The sequence below is a fragment of the Alexandromys fortis genome, unplaced genomic scaffold, assembly GCF_014885135.2.
Source record: "Alexandromys fortis isolate MF-2015 unplaced genomic scaffold, M_Fortis_MF-2015_v1.1 scaffold_1, whole genome shotgun sequence".
In the NCBI taxonomy this organism is placed as follows: domain Eukaryota; kingdom Metazoa; phylum Chordata; class Mammalia; order Rodentia; family Cricetidae; genus Alexandromys; species Alexandromys fortis.
Window position 1 is genome coordinate 25434479 of NW_026067927.1, and position 21242 is coordinate 25455720.

Genomic DNA, 21242 nt, shown 5'->3' on the forward strand with positions numbered 1-21242 from the left:
TTGTTTAATCCAATATATTTAAATAGTGTTTCAATTTGTAACCCATATTAACATCCTTAATGATATAGTACTTAAAAGTCTTACTGTTCTAAGTTCCTGAATATTTTTGATATTTATGAATATATTAAGAATCTCTGTTTTCTAATTCTTTGAGCAACTGATAAATGTTCGTTTAGGAAAATGACCACCGAGAATCAAAACAGTGGTTAATTGCATATGGCAGTCCTTTCAATTCTTACCCTAGGTGTTAGGTACCCTCCTCCTGCCGCCTTCCCCAGCTCTTGTACCCCCCTTCCCTCCCCGTCTCCCCTCCTTTCTCTTCTCATCTCTTTCCCTTGTCTTTCTTCGCTCATTTGGTGTCACTGTAACAAAACATTCCAGGCTGGGGACTTTCTAAAGGAAAGATGTTTATTTGGGCCCAACATTTTTGCCAAGCATGGTGCTAGCACCAGCTCCAGCAATAGCCCCTGCAAGAGATTTCACGTGCTACAGTGAGAGAGGAAGCCAGAGGGAGGGGCCGGTCTCCTCCTTCTGTACAGATGAATCCACTCCTGCAGGGTCTTCCTCCAGGAGTTTCTGTCCCTCTGTGAAGGACAGTCACAACCCACCCTCTCTCAGGTTAGGCCCCATCTCTTCAAGGTCCTGAAACCTCTCAACGCTATTACTTTGTAGATCACGTTTCTTCTACGTGGTCTTTGTGGATTCTAGACAGTTATCAAACTTTTTGTACAGACTGGGTTTACCCTATACAAACATTTTCCTTTAGTGATGGAAAAACCGGCAACTGAAATATAATCTCACACTTACGGTGCTGGGGTGTGGGTTTCCATAGCGTTCTCCTTGCAAAAGGAAACCGAGCGTGTATTTATTGTGTGCTTTATTATTTCTAATGGATGCATAGTATCATACCGTGCAATGGAACCAAATTTATCGAACCAGATTACTGTTTGTTGGTCTACAACTTATTTTAAATTGTCTTGGTAGGAAAGTGCTGGATGTGCAACCTGGCATGGTTCTCATTACGTATTCATAGGTTTCTGTGTAACATTTCACAGATTCGGATAACTGGGAGAAACATACATGCATTTTGAGTTTTGATACACGTCTTCAAATGACTTAATGACTTGTCTGAAAGATTTCTTTCTCTTAACTTCATCTGGAAGCACCAATCTTCTCATCAAAAAAGAGTAGACAACCTTCCTTAGAAATGGAATATTTTTGTTTTCTTACATAAAATGGGTCTTCCATTTTCATCAGTTCATACATGTGGCCTCGATTGCTAATATGGTTGTTTTGGTGTTGTCCTTGTCAGATAGCTAGCAAGCCCAGAAAGCAACAGCTCTCCAGGGGCTTAGCATATTATTGATGCTTCTTTGGAGGTTCACAAACGCCAGGAAGCGAGTGCCCTGCTCCCTGAGGTCCAAAGAAAGATGCTGCAGAATTTGGATTTAATCACTGAACTTCCAAGAAAACAGTGTGTGTGTGTGTGTGTGTGTGTGTGTGTGTGTGTGGTATGACTCACCAGGGGGCTGCCCTCCCGCTCTGCCCTTTAAAGCAAGCTTGACCCCAAGACCAGCTAGTACTTTTCCCTCCTTCTCCAGAAATTTCCTCAGGCGAGGATGCCTAGACTGTGCCAAGGGATCCTAGCTCCTTCCTAAAGGTTCATGGTCTGCAGCACAGGGCCAGTCTGTAGCTCAGTCACTTAGTGTTCATGGTAGATGCTCAGCAGTCGTAATCTGTCCCTAAGCAGCGTGGCAGCGTCTCGAATTCACACTGTAGCCTGTGTGAAAGTTGTGGTTTAGCATCCTGTGTTCATAATCAGACGTAAAGGCACCGTTCCCCTTCCTATGGGAGCCCCTGGCACGGCAGGTGCCTGGCTTGGTTGGCGGGAGACCAGACGTGCAGCAGAATCAAAGCTTGCTGCTGGTGGTGACGGCAGAGGAGGAGGAGGGGCGTTGTCCTCTGTTGGCCGCTTTGTACCTGCTGCAGCAGATGCACCGGGTACCAGTTGCTCAATAGTTTATCACTTTGTATCGCCCTTTCTTCTCCCTTAAGTGAATTTTGGTTTCGAGGGCATAGCTTGGTAGAAGAAAGATGTGGTGGCGATGGGGACCTTAGGGCTTTGGAATGTCCAGTGTGAGAAAGCAAAGCAGTGCCGGCAGGGCAATAAGATCTGGCTCTGGGCTTAGGGCTCTCTGGATCCTCCCCGTCTTTGGCAAGGGACTCTTGAGTCTCTAGAGTGACTACGGTGGCGGTAGCGGTGGCTCCGGGTGGGGGGGTGGGGGGGGCGGGGTCCTTGTCTGGTCCGCACAGCCCAACTGCTGAGAAGGGCGTGGGCCGCACGGTCCGAAGGGGTCCCGGACCCTGGTGCCTCAGGGGGTTCGGGCTCCGGGCCGGCCCCGGCCCTGGCGGTTGCCATGGTGACGTAGGGTCGGCTGCGCGCCGTAGAGACAAAGCGGCCCGCCCGCCCGTAGCTCCTGAGCTCCTCCTCCGCCGCGCCTCCCTCAATCCCGGCGCCGCCGCCGGAGCGGCTCACGGTCCTCCCAGCGAACCTCTCTCTCGTCCGTCCTCCAGCTGCCCCCCGCCGGCTGGTCAGGTAAGTAAGTCGCACACCAGTCTGTGGCCCGGGGAGGGTCCCAGGAGCTTCCGAGCTCGGTGTCCACCCGGCGCGGGGATGCACTGGACGCCCTGCCGGGCCACCCTAATGCCGCCCACCGCCACGGCCTCCGGGATCCCCACGCGCCCAGCACCTGCAGCAAACTTCGGGCCGCGCGCCGGGGCCGCGGGGCAGAGCCCTCAACACCGCCTATTCTGTCCCGGCCAAGTTGAGGGGCGGGCCGAGCCATAACCACCTGCCGGGGTATCTCTCTTCTCTTTTCTCCCACCTCTCTCCATCGCCTTTGATGATTTTAGAAGGAAAAGAAGGAAACAAAATTGCCCTAGGACTTTCGTGTTTTATGGTTAATTCCTTAAAGACCAGGATAGATGTAAGAGGAGCAAATGAGAGATTATTATTATTAATTATTATTAATTTAAAACAAATCTCCGAAGAGTCAGCGCATTCTGACGCTTGTGGTCCACGTATTTAGAAGTGGTTTCTGAAGTTCCTCTGGGTTTTGAATCTGAACCTGGAACTGCATAGTAGGAAAGAGTACCCAGGCTCCTGATTTATCTGCCTTTCCAGGATGTTAGCTGGACCAATACCTCATTGAGGAGATACTTGGCACCAACATCGTTGCTATTGTTTTTGGAAGACATTGTGTTCACGCTTTAGGCAAGTGGAAAATGCCTTGTGTGGTTTTCTTTTTCTTTCTTTCTTTCTTTTTTTTTTCTTTCCAAGGGAGACATCCAAAACACCCTTGGAGGCAGGTATCTAGGCAGTGTTTGCATCAGTGTTTACCAGTGTGGTGGCAAGGACTGGGATGCAGTTGCCAAGGGCATTGGAGTACCGGATGGGGAACTGCTCAAGTTGTGGGTACCACTCCTTTTCAATGGCCCCGAACCAGCAGATTATTTCACGATAGTTCATTGCAGACACAAAGAATAAAATTTAAAATGGGATAATGAAGTCTTACACTGGAAATGATACGTGCCATTGTGAGAGAAAGAAGATATCCGTTTCTCAGGATTGCAGTTATCAGGGAAATTCTACGTGTGCGGATGTTATCTGTATTAACTGGGGACAGATGCTGTGTTGATAACTGGAAAATCACTCACCGGTTAAGCTGTATAGCCCAACTTAGAAAAATCATATGTATGTAGGTTAGTTAGGGAACATTTTATGGGATGAGAAGAACTGTATTTTGTTGTTGTTGTTGTTAGCTGATATTATAGTTAATGAACCGGTAACATCGATCATTTTGAGTTGTGGTTAAGTTGATTAGAATTCTGGATATTATAGCTACAGGAGGTGTCAGCCCGGAGTGATTGTTTAATATTCCTTCTCCTTCTTTGGGATCCCAACACCTGTTAGCTCGCTGATTACTGGGTTCCTAAGCCTGTTCGCGTGTGCCAGCAATTTTAAGTTAATGCCACTTCATTCTAAGACTGTACTGGAAACTAAAGGACTTAGGCTGCAGTAATTTTCCGATTATCCCACAATCGGGCTTGTTTTTAAACTGAGTTTTGCCTGCAGAGGGGCTCATAGATGCCCTACTAAACACTCTTTGATGGGGTAATGAAATACTAGCCTGATTAAAATGAGGTAGAGCGGGTTTTGAGGAGATAAGCAGGGCAGAAACCCAGCATTTTCTCAATTCAGCCTGAAAGGCAATCAGGCTACCCGAAACGAAGGCACATTATATAGTCACGGAGTGTAGTTGCGCGGTTTGTACTAAAAATACAATTCGAGTTCTTTCTAAGGTACCAGGAGCGTGGCTTTATTTAGCTCCTTGTCAGCATCCTAACATTTGAGTACAAGGACTCTGTGCATGTAGCTATATGAAACCCACACTGGGAATTCTAGCTTGGGCAGTTGTGGCTCACAATTAGAGTGTCGAAGCGTAGAACTGCTTGGTGTTAATCCAGCAAGATAAGGGCTCCGGTTTGTCCTTCCATGCCCGGTCACACAGGCATAAGATTCAATAGTTTGACATCTTCAAAACAGCATTTTTTTTTTATTTTTGCTGCTTTCTAAAATAAAAAACACTAACTAGAAGCCAGAAATAAACAGCCATGGATTGAACGCACCGCTTACCAGGATTGGTTTACTTCCAGAAACCCTGATCTGTGTTTACATATATCACTGGCATTCTGGAGTGTGCATATAGCCAGGTGCTAGAAGAAAGTCACACTGGGACAGCCATCCTGCTGCAGTAGGAAATGCAAGCTGTACCCCAGGGCCTTGACTCAGATCAGCCACCTGGGGGAAGCAAGCACTCCCTTAGGTGTGAAGGGCTGGTCGCGGCTCTCCGCAGTTCCCAGGGGTGTTGTCTTTCCCCTGCACATCCATCCTGGTTTAACAGTCGGAATTTTTACAAAGTAAAACCGGCCTTAATATTTGGTCCAAGTTGTAAAATCCAGTCTGGCAGTTGGTGGTATGATTGCTCCACCTGATGAATCTTGTCCTTTAAATTTATCAAATGTATCCAGAGATAGGTACCAAGGCAGGCCAAGGAATCTTCTCTAGCTTCAAACTGATGTTACCTTTGTGCAGTTGAAAGTCAGTTGTCTGTAACCATAAAGCCTGCCTGGCAGCCTAAAGCCACCCAGCCTCTGCCTGCTGTTTCTGGGTCATCATTCTCTCGCAATTTCTGGTTGTACTGTGATAGCATGATTACGGCTTGGTAGTTCAGCAGCTAGTGCAATGTGTTGTAGCACTTATAAAATCACATTGCGGAAGGAGGAATGGTTTTTAATGACTTCATTACCCAAACACTTAGGCTTAGATATGTGGCTGGAGAGGAGGCGACCCCGAGACTTCCAGGCAAAGTGCTCTAAATATAAGATATCATCTTCTGACCCACTCTGCACCATGAGTATTGATCATAACCACTGTTCTGAGGATGGAGGGGGATACCGGCCATAGTGGCAGGAAGGGGTGTTTAGTGACATAGATTGTTAGTAATGATTGATGGAGACGGAGAGACTATTGTGGGTATATTCCAGTTTTGTGCTTTGAGTTAAGTAAGGGTATCATGGTTTAAAGCTATTTTGCAAACTCTAAGTGCTGAGTGGAAAATGAGTATGTTTATATTTATGAGATGGAAGTTCAAAGAAAATGGCTGAGTTCTTGTACCTTCTAGTTACATGCCACAGTAGCATAGCATAGATTCAGACATAGTTAACAAATGTGGACCACGCACTTCCTTCTTATCGATGGAGCTATTGCAACTCTTTGGTTGAAGAAGTATTTGCTTTATACATACTCTTATTTCTTTGATGTTTTTGTTTTTAACTCACTATTTATGCCACCCCAATCTACTACTTTGGTTTACTTTGCTGCCTTCATTTCTTTCAGGGGAAAAGTTACCTCCTAATCCTTTACTGATCAAAAACAAATGTTTATATCCTCAGAGCTACTTCTTAAAATGTGGTCTTGTTAATTTGTAGTTCAACCAGAAAAATACTGGGAACTCAGTGTGTGGTGATACACATTCACAAAAACCTTGCATGGCATGCCTCATTCTTCAGTTTGGCTGTTTGCAGAGGTGCTGCAGTGGGTGGGAACATCTGGGCTCCTGCTGGAGGACTTTGATCACGTGCATCCTCAAGGGTCTTATGCTAGATTCCTGCTTCTTCCCTTAAAGTCAGTCAAAAGTGAAACACCAGACTGGGAGCTGAGGGTCCAGGGAATGGAAAGGAGGTCCGTTCACAGCAAGGGCCCTCGAGGCACAGTGTTCAAGAATGGGGAGGAAAGGCTGGTGCCTCTAAACAGCTTTTAAATACCTCATGGTTTGTGTTCTCTGGCAAATTAAGGTCATCATCTACCTAGGGTTTCTGAGACTAGACACTCTCACATCAGCCTGCTCATGCTGGTGGCTGAGACCCATTTTCCTCCTCTGAATAAAATGGGTGTCTCTGGAATTTTGGCTTATGTGCACTTTTGAGCATTGCAAACCACACATGAAGGGCTGAGAAGACACTTTTCCCCATACAAGTCATGGAGTCCAGTTGGCCAGGTATGTGAGTTAGGTACTCAAGATCACTCTGGATCTATATAATTACGTGCCTGTCTCAAGTGCTGGGCTGTATTTGGATGGGCTTTGTTCTGAGTATTGATCACTTGTCAGCTGTCTTCCCTCCTTGCTAACTATAGCCATTCAAGCCGTCCGTACACGGCCCTTTGCGCAGTTTGATCACGATGTGGCGTGTCAGGTATAGTTCCTTCGAAGAATAGATATTTACTCAAGCTCTTGAATTATAAATCGATGGGAAAGGGTTTCTCTGTGATCTTATCTGGCATTTTCTCTGGCTATGCATTGATCTCCTAAGTGCCTGTCTGAATGCAGTCATTTGAATTTCCATCTGTTTTTTTTTAAAAGTCAGTTGGTCAGTCAATCAATCAATCATCAATCAGCCAATCAAAAGATATCAACCAGTGTGCTTGGCATTATGTTGAGCACATTACAAATACAAACTCATTATCTTCTACACGTGAACCTTAGGAGGCAAGTACTGGGCATTGCTCTTATTCTATGGATGATGACCCTGATGGGTTTTCTCTGTTATGTTAACTTAAAGATGCCAGATTTTGAGCTTTATGTTAAGCAGTGTACCAAGCTTTATTTTCTATCCAGCAGTATATACTAAGTGTAGAAATAACATCATTAATTATTAGGCTTGGACATTTTTCTTATTTTTCCCATCTTTCTTATTCCCATCTCTTTCATAAGGAGAATCCAAACTGAAGTCACAGGACAAGATTCATTTCTTTATTGTGTATCATGACATATGCCAGCATTAGTTTTTTTTTGGGGGGGGGGATGATGGAATTGAGATAGGGTCTCACTCTATAGTACAAGCTAGCCTGCAGTTAAATATGTTATCCAGGGTGACCTAGAACAAGTGGCCAGGCTGAACTGCCTCAGCCTCTTGAGTGTGGAGATTATAGGTGGGAGCTAATGTTTTTTATAGTTCATGATTTAAATTTTTTTTTTTTTTTTTTGGTTTTTCGAGATAGGGTTTCTCTGTGGCTTTGGAGCCTGTCCTGGAACTAGCTCTGTAGAACCAGGCTGGTCTCGAACTCACAGAGATCCACCTGCCTGCCTCTGCCTCCCGAGTGCTGTCATGATTTAAAATTTATCTTATTTGTTTGTTCTTTTTTTTTTTTAAACAGGGTTTCTATGATGGAGCCCTGGCTGTTTTAGAACTGACTATGTAGATCAAGTTGGCTTCAAACTCACAGAGATCTGCCTGCCTCTGCCTTCAAGTGCTGAAATTAAAGGTGTGCATAACTACACTTAACTATTTTTGTTTGGTTTTGAAAGAAGGTCTCACTCTGTAGCCTAGGCCAGGCTAGTCACAAGCTTACCATGAAGCCGAAGTTGACCTCGAACTCACATTCCTTGTGCCTCGGCCCCCTTAGTGCTGGGATTACAGGCATGTGCCTCTATTCTTGGCTCTATTAGTATTCTCCTCCTAGAATCTAGAATACATTAAGAGAAACTTCTAGGGGTTTGATGTTTCATTTTTATGTGAATTCATATGCTACAAGAACATAGATTTCCCCTGGTGCTGGCTTTGCTGAATTCATGTAAATATGTCACAGAAACGTCTGTCATTCTCACTGTCTTATGAGGGACCTTACTCTGGACTACCTGTTCTTTCCTGGGCAACCTCTGACTTGTCCTAAGGGCTGTGTAGTTTTCCTTTCTCACTCTTTCTTTTGAGAGAATTCTCTGAATGTCCACCTCCTTTAAGAACTGTACAGGTTGTGTTAAAAAAAATACACTGCCATACCAAACATGGTGACACACACCTTTTAATCCCAGTACTTGGGAGATAGAGGCAGGTGGACCTCTGTGAGTTCAAGTCCAGCCTAATTTACAAAGCAAATTCCAGGCCAGCCAGAGTTACACAGAGAAACCTGCTGTGGAATATTACTTTAACTATGTAAAGTTGTGTTACATTTGTTTATGTTGTGGAATATTACTTTAACCAGGCAAAGATGTGCTACATTTGTTTATGTTGTGGAATATTACTTTAACTAGGCAAAGATGTGTTACATTTGTTTATGCTGTGGACTATTACTATAACTGTGTAAAGGTGTGTTCTATTTGTTTATGCTGCATTTGTTTAATTATGTAAAGATGGGTTGCTTTGCCTGCCTACAGCACCTGATTGGTCTAATAAAAAGCTGAACAGGCAATGGCTAGACAGTAGAGGGATAGGTGGGGCTGGCAGGCAGAGAGAATAGGTAGGAGGAGGAATCTAGGCTCAGGAGAAGAGAAGAGAGAGCAAAGGAGAGAGGGAGGCACCCAGGGCCAGCCAGCCAGGCAGCTGCCAGCAGTCACAGAGTAGGACACACAGAATGAAAGGTAAAAAGCCTTGAGACAAGACGTAGGTGAAGAGAAACAGGTTAATAGAAGTTATATGAGCTAGCAAGAAATGAGCATAAGATAAGGCCAAGCACTCATAACTAATAATAAGTCTTTGTGTCATGATTTGGGAGCTGATTGGTGGCCCCAAAGAAAGTCTGAGGCAGAAACCCTCCCTTGAGCACCCTTTCCCCCCAGTATACTGTCAACAGAACTGGCCCTGACTAATTTCCAGTACCAAATGTAAGGCGGGCAGAAGTCTGCTATTCTTAATTAGATACTTCAAAGACATTTCATGTCATGAAAAACTATGGTGTTTGGATCTAGTTCCAAAGCCAGTATTGTTTTAAGGCTTGAAAGAGCTTCCTTGGGTTCCTTATAGTGATAGTTCCATTTTCCGAAGTTTGAAATGTATTATGAGGGCATTATAGCATTTGAAGTTTTAGTTGTTCGAATTATATCACTAGAAATAAAATATTACAATTCCATTTTGAACTTCTTGGGGTTCCGAGGCCAATGTCTTACAAGACTATGTAAAAGACGGAAAGCAGTTGCTTGCTTAGTTTGACTACATTGGTTATGGTTAAGCCTCTGATTACTCTAGCCAAAGAGAACAGAAAATGGATCTTCCACAACTTACACTTGTCTTTTGAGTGTTCTGTTTTAGCCACTGCCTCCCATCTGCTCCCCCACCCATAACACATGTTCTCTTGTTTTGGATAGAAGACTGATGAGCAGGTACAAATTCAGGGCCTCTTTCTTTAAGCTGTATGCAGAGAGGTACCGAAAAAGAGACAGGTATCTGTACAAACAGAAATCATCCGCAGCTTTGCAGGTTCTTTTTAACAGTAAATTCTACCTTAGCTTTTATTTCCTGAGCACTTACTTGGTGCGGGGAACCCTACCAAACATTCTATAAAAGCCCTCTCTCTTGAACTCCGCAGTCAACCCTTGCTTTCCTAACTATAAACTGCTCACAGTATCCAGCAGTACATGGAGTTGGTAAGTGGAAAGATGGGATGTGTGTGGCTAACTCTCCAGCTGAAGCTGACCGGGATGGCTCTGCTAATTATCAACAGGCCAAGAATGTCTTCCTGCTGCAGGGAGGGTGCAGTGCAGGCTCTGGAAAGAGCTGGCGTTCAGGGCAGCCTAGTGGGCAGATTGGGAATGGCAGGCATGCTTATCTTGGATTAGGCAGTCCTCAGGAGGAAGGTAGGGGAAGGGCATCATTGTTGAGCCGGCTACAGATGACAGGTGGGGTCTGAGAACAGAAAGAGGGGGAGGACTTATGTTTTTAGAATTAAAGACAAAATAAGTAGACTAGAAATCCTCTGAGTTTGTTTTCCTTTATATTGGGTCCCAGAGTAGGAATTAATTTGGAAAGGGCTATATGGAATAGCAGAGAGAGAGAGAGAGAGAGAGAGAGAGANGGGGGGGGGGGGCGGGAGGAAGATGTGCCTGGGCAGATTGCTTTGCCCAGCATGCTCTAATATCTCTTTCCAAAGTGTATTGGCAAACGACATCGCTCCACGGTACTTATCTACCCATAGAGGTGGGAGAGTGAAGGAGGGAAGAAAGAGAGAGAGAGAGAGAGAGAGAGAGAGAGAGAGAGAGAGAGAGAGAGAGAGAGAGAGAGAGAGAGAGAGGGAGGAGAAGAGAAAACTGGGACTGGAGAGATGACTCAGTGGTTGGGAGCACTGGCTGCTCTTGCAGAGAACTGGGGTTGGTTCCCAGCATCTACATTGTAGCTCATGACTGTCACTCCATTTCCAGGGGATTTGATGCCCTCTTTTGACTTCCAAGGACTCTAGTCATGCATGTGGCACACAGACACACACGCAGGCAAAACAGAAAATAAAGCAACTAAATCTAAAATATTAGAGAAAGGAAGTTAATGAAAACTATTCTACAACCGTTGTGTATTCCAGGCCTTCTGAAGGATGCCAGAACATTGTGCTCAGTGCTGCAATGAGGGCGGTCCTTGTTTTAGGATGTTGAAGATCAAGGTTGAAGCTAGAAGTCTTAAAAACAATTTCTGTCTGGGTCGTTCCAGTACACAATGGGGTTTTCTTGGAACTGCTCGTGGAAACTTTATAATTATGGAGAAAAAGATGAACCAGAAACTTGGGTACACTGCTTATTAAAACTCATTTCTTTTTCTTGCTCAAGAGCAATCGGAGAAGATGGTTTGAATTTGAACCCTGACTGTGCGTCCTTTGTGGCTTTGTGACCTTGGGGTAGCCCCTGCAGGTGCTGCCATTCCTTGTTGCAATGGCCCCAGTGCTCTTGTCCTCCCTACAACTGCTTATGTTGACGTGCTGACTCCCAGGGTGATGAAGGCATTGGAGGGTGGGGCCTTTGGGACGTGATTAGCATAAATCTCATATAGAATAGAATTGGTTCTCAGAGAGTTTGTTAATCTTTTCCCTGTCTGAGGATCCAATTTGAAGGGAGCATCTATGAACCAGCAAAGGGTTCTCATCAGACATCAAGCTCCAACGTCATGATCCTGGGCTTCCAACTTCCAGGACTGTGACAGGAAGATTTCTCTTGCTTGTGTATAAGGCAGGCAGTTTTATGGAAGTTTGTTATAGCAATCTGAATGTACTCAGATAACTAACTTGCAAAATGGGGGGGGCACCACTACCACGTGGTGTTTAGTTGTAAGGATTAATTGAATTCATATCTGGAAAGTACCTAGTTAATACTTATTAGAAGTGAGTTTTATGTACAGAAATTTACTCTGTGATTCATCACAGGTGATAGAATAGAAGCAGTGTTCTTTAGACCTGTAAGGTCAGCTTATGTGTTCATATAGCTGATAAATGTAAACAAACCACATTCACTTTCTTTGACGTCTCTCCCATTCAAACTGAACAGAGTTCTTCAAGTTATCAGCTTCATTTTAAACCTTAACTATTTTACATTTATATGTAAATTTAATATACCTGAATTTTTACTTTAAGAAATCAGGTAATTGTTGGGCAAATTTCTGACTCTAGTAAGTAAAGTCTTCCCAAACAGTAGCTCAAGTTTCTTTGAATATTCTATCACTGACAAAATTAATATTGTCTAGACTTAATCAAATACTCTTAAACATTTCAATCTAAATAAGTCTCATGTCTAAAATCTATCACACATTCTAAATTAGAATCACAAGATTAAGCTGTCACTTTGTCAGATACTTTTAAATATTAAAAGTATGACAGTCATTCATAGATTGTACCAAAAGTATTAACAGAATCCTGTTTCTTTTTTAAATGAAAGATTTATTTGTTTTTATTTCATATGTATGAGTGTTTTGCCTGCATATCTGTCTGTGCACGTCTGTGTACCACATGTATGGCTGGTGTCTGAATATGGCGGAAGAGGAATTGGATATCCTGGAACTGAAGTTATAGATGGTTGTGAGCTTCCAGGTGGGTACCCAGAATTGAACCCAGGCCCTCTGCAAGAACGACATGTACTCTGAACCACTGATTCATCTCACTAGCCCTGGGATCTGTTGCTTTCAGTGTCTGTCCAATTCTAAACTCTCTCTAGATTGTAAAGTTGCTTGCTCACTTAGAAGTGAACAGAAGGTGCCTTTCCCAGGTAAGCTTTCGTTATTACACTGCTCCACGCTGAAGCTGCTGCGTGACCTCTCTCCCCTAAAGCAGACCTGCTCGTTGACCACAGATTTAAAGGTTGAATGGTCAGTGTTGCACCTGGGCTGCATCCGACATGGCTAACTCCTCCTGTGGCATTGATGGATGGCCTGTCCTTTATATCCACCATAGCAACAGGTAACAGGAAGCTGTTTTTTCAGATCATATTGATTTTTTTAAAAAAAATACTTAGAACGGCACTGTCCAAAATGTGATTTCAAGTTTCAGATAGCCATATTTTAAAAGGTCATTTTCATAATAGGTTTTAAAGGCAGTGTACCCAAAGATTCATCATAATCTCAAATGGAGTCAATATAGACGTGATTAATGAGATAATGAAAGCTGTTCCTTTTCAGCTTTAAAATCTGGTGCGTAGTTTACATTTCTAGAACATCTGGATATGTATTTCAGGAGTTAAAATTAAATGTACTCCTCACACGGTAAAGTTATATTTGTAGAGCAGACACTTTGCACAGCTCCAGTCTCTAAATGTAAATTGATTGAATAGAACAAAAAAAAATTGGTTTCTTAGTTGTACATACCTTCTGCCAGGAGCTCGGTGGCCCAGTTAGGGTCGGCTGTGTTGGATGATATATCCCTGGATGTAGTGTTCACATTTAACCTCACAATTCTACTCCGGATTCAGGTTATGGCCCCGCTATTCCCGATATCTCTCACTCAGCCGAGTCTGTTCTTCTCTAGTTAACAGTTCTACAGCAGTTTCCGTGACATGTGTTCAGCTGCTTAGACCCAAATATCCCATGATTTTGCCCATTTTCCTAAGAGATGGCTCCAGTCTTTTTGACTAGTTTCTAACATCTATATCAGGTCCAGAGGAGGTACAGTACAGTAAGCTTATGTTGTCCACATCTCATCGTGGGCAGGTTGATGGAATTTAGGAGACTAAATACAGTCTCTGTGTGAGGTCCAATACAGCTGGCCATCCTGCCCCATTTCCCTGTCTGCTCATAGCGGGCTGTCCTAGATAAACAAACATCTTGTGTCTCCCTTTATTCTCCTCTTCCCTGGGTCCTCTCCTCGTTTCTCATCTCTGTAGATGATCTTGCCCATATGCCCCTTCGTGGCCCCTCAACCTGGCACTGTCCATACAAACCACCCAATCTCTGACTCAGGATCATGCCCATCAGTTTCAAATTCCAGCACCGTGATCCGTGACACTGCTATCTTAAGTCTTTTCTGACCCATATGTTACTTTTTTAAATATTTATTTATTTATCTATTTATTTATCTATCTATCTATTTATTTATTTATTTATTATGTATACAATATTCTGTCTGTGTGTATGCCTACAGGCCAGAAGAGGGCACCAGACCCCATTACAGATGGTTGTGAGTCACCATGTGGTTGCTGGGAATTGAACTCAGGACCTTTGGAAGAGCAGGCAATGCTCTTAACCGCTGAGCCATCTCTCCAGCCCCACGTTACTTTTTTTTCTTCAGCCTCTGTACCACTTCTCTGCTCTCATGTGTAACAAAACTCGACAAAGAGGTACAGCCACGGCTCCCTCCTCTTCCCCCCCCCTCTATTTTTGAACCTATTCCAGTTAGGCATTCACATTCCCCCACCCTGCTGGAAGTCCTACCGAATGCTTTCTTCTCGACACTCCCAGGATCAGTTCCTAATCTTTATTTTACCCCACCTGCCAATACCATCCGACAATGGGTTGATTTCTCCAAGTCCCAGGATGCCTGCCTGCAGTCCCGTCAGCCTGAGTCTTAGAGCCAACACCTAAGGAGCAGATCTACCACAATCCATAGCTCAGAGTCAGGGCCAGATGAGTCATAGCCTGGAGCAAAGCCACCAACAAAGCTCCCCTTCCTTGGCTGAAATACAATTGGCCGACACCAATGAGCCGAAGATTCAGTGCAGATGACTGGGCTTAAAGGGGGTTGGTACCACAGCAGCGCTAAACAGTAGCTCGTGTGCAGACTGCTTTGGGAATTTCTTCGGGTCTTGAAAGCACTGAAGTTACCTCAACTCTAGTCTTTGGATCCTTTCCTTTCTGATCCTACCTCAAGTTTTTAGAGACTCCCTCTTTGCCTCAGGGATTTAGTATACTGGCAGATCCCTAATTTGTGTCTCTAACTGAAAGCTCCGCTCTTCACACCACATCCTTGTGGCTGCTCTTGCTATTTCCAGTGCACCGCATAGGAAACTGAGTGCCAGTTCTCTGAAGTGATGCACATTCAACCCCCTTTCCTCCCGTTTAGGTGAGTGGTTGCTTCATTTGTTCAGGTTTTTAGACTGTAACTTTGCAGCTGACCCAGAACTTCCTTTCCCCCTTTATTCCTTCTCGGACAGTGGAGACACTGTAAGTCACATGTTAATAAATCAGAGGCATTTTCAGGGACAGTTGATGATCAAAATGGTAACATGTTAACTAGAACCACTGGAAGTCACAGCTCGTTGTACATCGTTATGGCCTCCTATGATGATGTATGGGCAGGTTACCCAGAGGATTCACAGTGAATGCAGATAAATGGGGCCTGGCTTTGCTGACTTTGCCATCAGGCACGGCCATTTTCATCTCAACCATCACTGCCGCTCTGCTACCCTTGACTGCCACTTCCCTTTTATTTTCTTCCAGGACTCTTCTTATTGGTCTCCCAGTTCTTCCTGTGATACCAAAGTCTGCTTTTCAGTACAAGTTCTTTGACTTTGAAATTTGGTAGATCGCTTCCTTTCTCAAAGGACTTCAAGACCCATCGAAAGCACAGATGGAGACAGGGGTCATGTGTAGTGAAGGGATAGTCAATAGGCTGGAGTGGTAGCCGGGAGACTTGCTCAGCCAATTGCAGTGGTCCAATGAGAGATACTGCATTTGTGAGCAGTATAGTTTTGTGTTTATGTCATCTTAAAAAACTGATAGTATCTTCACTGGATTATGAACTCCATGAAGGCAGAAACAACATCTGTTTTTGCTTATGATTCTTGGTATGTACCATAGCCTGGGTTACCTGGCACCGAAAGGCTCTTGGTTACTGGCACTCGGGTGACTCACTGAGTATTGAGAAACAATTGCGAACAAGATGCAGTCTTTGTACATTTAGCTGTCTATTCAGAATTGACCCTAACATCACAAATAGAAGATGGATGCATGTAACGTGGCCAAGGAAAGGGTTAGGGCTAAGAGGAAGCACTGCTTGTCTCTGTGGTACTGGGGAGTGTATGGGGACCTTACACGTAGTAGGTGAGCTATGTCTCAGCCAGGAAATATTTCTCTTTATTTTAGTTAACTATTTTTGTCTGTGTCTACAGGCGTATGCTTGTGTACACTTGTGGTTTCTAGAGATTGACATCAAGTGTCCTCCTCAATCCCTTCCCACTGTAGTTTTTGAGACTGGAAGTCTCACTGAGCTTGGAGCACACCAGTTTGGAAAAGCTGGCTGACTAGCGAGTGCCAGACTCCTTTTTCCACTTCCCCAGCACCCCAGCACTGGGATTACAAACACACCCCTATGGGGGCCTGGCTCCTTCAGGGGGGCTAAGGACCCGAACTCAGGTCCTCATGCTTGTGTGGTAAGCTCTTTACTGGCTGAGCCTTCTCTCCGTCTGGCAAAGCATTTCTCGAAGTCAAATTACCAAGGCCTTTATGCAGATATTCAGATGACTATTTTCCCACTTGATTCTGACAGTAGAGCCAGCGCAAGACACATATTAGTAGGAGGAAGACACTTTCGGGGAATCTACCAGCGCATTGGATCATCAAGAAGGATAACGTATTAATTAGAGCTACGTGAAGTCACTGAAACTTGACAGTGCCGTGATCTCTCACTCGTGATAATGCACGGGGGGGGGGGGAGTTACTCAGCATATTCTACCGAATATGAATAAAAGATGACTTAACATGTTTAATTAAAAAAAGAAGATATGTTTCTTTGAGTCACTTGAGATAAGCCTTACTTATATAATGGGAGATTAGGAACGGACCCCACTGTCAGTCAATTGATACCATTTCGGTAAGGAACTGGTAACATGACAAATTCAATATTCTCTTTGTCTTTGGTGATGGAAAAGCATGAAACCTTCAATGATTTTTCTTTTTGAAATTTCCACAGTGGGCCATAATTAGAAGATACTTTAAATGTTTTAAAGCTCAGAATTTGGCTGACATTCCATTATTCTTTGGTCTGTAGTAAATTTCACTGGTTTGATTATTAACTCTGGGTCATGGCCAATTTCTCTGCCAGATAAAGTGACTTAAGAAAAGAGAAAATGTACTCAGCTCATGTGAAAATCTCACACTGTAGAGCCAAGGAGGACTCTTAAGTAGGTATGGTTAGGGATTCTTCTGACTATATTTTCCAGTTTATCCACATGTGCGGTTGTGACCGGCACTGGTGACCAACAATGGACAAATCATATACAACCCCACCATCCCGAGCTAAAGGGGTAATAGGAGTTACAAGTGCCTCCACCTCACACTAGGATGTGGCTTTATGGGGTATATGATGGTTGTGGGAGTCAGGAAGAGAGGCATTTTAAAGATTTGAGAATAGTTGGTATCTGTGTTGAGTGAAGGATAACCCAGGGGAGAGGAGGTTTAGGGTGGGTAGAGTGAGAAAGTGGGCAAAGAGGCTGGGAGGGAACTGCCTTGAGTCAGTCCAGAGTGTGTGGCTGGAGGGGTAGAGCTAGGTGGGGGATAAGGCAGTGGTAACTGATGTAAAGGCCAGGCTGGGAAGATCTCAAGATACTTGAAACAGGAGATAAAAGCTCAGAGTTGAGTTTAGAAAAATCTCTTCAAAGTCATGGCATTTTAAGCTTTTTGTGTATCAATTCTCTTGTACAGAGGTAGCAAGGCTTTTGTTTTTAAGCTAAATTTCACCATTAAAGATTAATGTACATGCCGAGAAGTGTATTTCCACACAATGAATTTCCATGTTACCATTCTCCACACCCCAAATACCGGAATAACTATACCCCTTATACTTCCTTTGCCTTTTCCGATAATAATCTGCTCCTAAAACATTACCATAGCCAGGGCTGGAGAAGTGGCTCATCAGTTTAGAGCATGTGATGCTTTTGTAGACGATCTGAGTTTGGTTTCCTGCATCCACAGGGTGCCTCACAGCCATCTGTAATTCCAGTTCCGTGGCATTGGATATCCTCTTCTGGCCTCCTTGGACACTGAGCACATATGTAGTGCGTGCAGGCAAAAAGCTCATACACATAAAATAAAAATTAAAATCTTAAAAAAGATCACCAATAGCATTGACCCCAGAACTATAGAATAGTCTTACTCATTTTAGAACTTTATACAAATAGAATCATCTCTCTATAGACTTTCATATTTGCATATTGCCATTTCAGAATCTATGGGGCACATCTGGTAGTTCTACTTTTTCATTATAAATAGTGCTATTATGAATATATATTTCATACACACACATACACACACACACACACATGACAGGGTCCCATTATGGAGCCCATGAAGGCCTTGGACTCATGATCCTTTTGTCTCAGCGTATAAATCAAGTTCTGGGCTTAAAACCAAGCAATATCACATGTGGCTTGTGAACTTTCCTATACTTAGACATGAGTGTTATAGGATGAGAATCTGCTAGTACTGGAAGGGTCATAGGTTAGGCAGTATTTAGCCTTGATGCTGAACAGTTGGACCAAAGTGGCTGTGCCACCTGCAGGCCCAGCATTGTGTATGGGAGCTCTTCTCATTCATTGGACTGCTGTGCACAGAGGAGAGTAAAAATAGGGTCAGTATCTCATTGAGGTTTCCCAATAAGTGATGTTGAATATTTTTCATGTATTTGATTGATCATTTGGATAACTTCTTCTATGGAATACTAGTTAAGATTTTGGTTATTCATGAAAAAAGTTTGTTTTTACCTTAAGAATTTCTGTTTTGAATAAGTTTTATGAAATTCTTAATATTTTCTGGTTGGAAATTCTTTGGAGATACATGTGTTACAAATGTTTTCTTGTATACACTGGCTTCTTAATTTTATACTTATTTTGATATGCACTAGTGTAGACAGAAGTTTCTGGCCCACCCAGTCCCACAGTCATTCAGTCCCAAAGAAACACACAGAGGCTTATATTAATTATAAACTATTTTGCCTATTTTCTCAGGCTTATTACTAACTAGCTTTTACAACTTAAACCCATAATTCGTAACTATGTTTAGTCATGTGGCTTAGTACCTTTTCTCAGCAAGGCATTCTCATGTTGCTTCCGCTACTTCTGGATGATGACTGTGTCTCTGCCTTTTCCTCTTCCCAGAATTCTAGACTGGTTGCCCTGCCTATACTTCCTGCCTGGTTACTGGCCAATCTGTTTTATTAAACCAATATGAGTGACAAATCTTTAAAGTGTCCAAGGGCATTATCCAACAGCAAAAAATAAAAACTGATTAATTGGAACAGCACATAAGTATTTAATTTTATGAGTTCCAATTAGGGCCACTGTTTTCTTTTGACTGTCTCAAAGTTTTAAAGGTATTCTCCTGGATTATCAAGAAGTTTTAGGATTTGACTTTTTCACACATCTGTAACCACTTAGAATTGATTTTTTGGGGTGTATAGTGTGAAGTTATGAGCTAGGGTGATGAATATATATATATCTGTTGATTTAGGATTACTTATTGAAAACATCATCCTTTCCCCCACCGAATTGCAAAAGCTTTCTTTTCATTGATCCATTGGACACTTGTGAGTTTGTTTCTGACCTCTATATTTGGTCTGTTTTGGGCTATTTTCTTAATAAAACTGCTCACATTTTGTAGTGCTAAGTACTCATTTTTTTTCTTCCTAGTTTTCTTTTAACCTATTCCTAATGTCTAGCATTTGCATATAAATTTTAGAATCACTGTGTTAGTTTACACACACACACACACACACACACACACACACACCACTGAAGTTTGGATTGTGATTGTTCTGAACATGTACTCTGGAAGAGTGGATGACTTTGCATTACTGAGTCCTCTCCCAATGGAGCCAGTATAACTCTCCATCTAATTAGATTCCCCTTGCAGCATTCCTGCACATTTTTCATTACATTGATTCTTTTTTTCGGAGTCACACCTGTAAAAGGTTTGCTTTCTAATTGTTCTGCTTGTGTCTGTAAACATAATAGACTTCTGTCAATTTGCCTTGACTCTGGGGATTTTGTTAACTTGCTGCTCAATCTTGATAGTTCCAGAATAATTTGCATTTCTGGTGTGTGTGTTATCTTGTACAGTGAATCTGGAGTTTTATTTTTTTCTTATCCAATCTTTATTCCTTTTGTTTTTTGTTGCCTCCTCGTACCAGTTAGAGCCTCAGTTGTGATTTTAAGTGGAAATGATCACAGCATGTGTTTATCTCATACTCACTCTCAGGGGAAAATTGAGTAGTTAAGGGTGTGTAAGCATTATTTTTATTTGATTAAAATATTGTTGTTTCTAGTTTGATCAATACTCTAGTGGCGAGCTAATTTGAGTTTTAGAAAATGCTTTTCCTCGTGTATTGCAAAGATCACACAATTGCTTTGCCTTCAGTTTGTCCACGTGGCAGCCATAGTGGAAGCAAAAGCTGGACGAAGCAGTTTGCACCTCGCCATCAGTTCAACGGTGTGCTGTCATTTATGTGTCTTGTTTGCTTCAGTTTCCAGCATTTTCTTTGTGATTTCTGTGTCTGTGTTGGGGGAGGGATTGGCCCTCTAAGACCCCTCCCCATGGCTTGTTTAGATATTAAGGATGTGTGGCTTTTATATAATTACCTAGGACATGTTTGTTCTTTTGGTCCGGTCCTCTGGGAGAGATTTGTCTGAGTTCTCCCTGAACTGTGTGAAATCAATCCGTATTGAAGCCATTTGTTTTAGAGGTTAGAGGGTTTTTTTTTTGGTAGGAAATTTAAATCAGAGACATAGTGTGTCTAGATGAATATTTTGTGTTCTTAATTGTGGGGGTTTATTTCCCTTTTTAAGGGATTTTGCCACTTGATGCATCCAAATTAATGCACGCAAATTGATAATAAAACCATATCAAGCTTAGCAGAGAATACACGTGGTGCCACTTTCAGCCCTGGCATCGACAGTTTGCACATTCTTTGCCCTTGTTCAGTCTAACTTGGGAGTCTATCAAATTTATTATTTTCTCGGGAGCCTATTTTGATCATCTATTTATTTATTTATTTATTTATTCATTTATTTATTTATTTATTTATTTATTTATTTATTTATTTATTTATTGCCTTTCCCCCCCTTGCTACTGTGTGCCTTCTCCCCTTGATTTGTCAATTGCTGTGTCTTGCTCACTATTTTCTCCTGTCCGTTACCCTCTTTTCTTTTCCCATCCATGTATTCAGAGCTCTGTGCTTTCCTCTGGGGCCTGGATCAGGAAGCATCTTTTGCCTCTTCATGTTGTCTTTATTTTTTCTGCTCAGTATGTTTTACAATGGCCATTCCGCTCTTCTTTTTGGCCTAGAAGTGGTTTTCTTATTTACTGCTTAATTTTCAATGTTTTGAAGGTGTCTAAGGATCTACTTGTTGGGTTCTGATGTAACGAAACATCCTTTTGTCTGATTATTCTGTCAGTTTAGAGAAAGTTAAGCTAAATCTCTCTCTTGAAATCTGTGTCTATTTCTCCCTTTCATG

At 42.8% G+C, this 21242-nt stretch overlaps 1 protein-coding gene across 1 annotated transcript in view; it reads left to right on the forward strand.

The window, feature by feature from the left end:
* Positions 1 to 2460: 2460 nt before the first annotated feature.
* Positions 2461 to 21242, forward strand: part of Rnf182 (ring finger protein 182) — a 46136-nt gene continuing 27354 nt past the window's right edge. The window contains exon 1 of the mRNA XM_050144158.1: positions 2461 to 2596. The gene's annotated coding sequence lies outside the window, so the exon portion shown is untranslated. The remainder of the gene's footprint in view (positions 2597 to 21242) is intronic.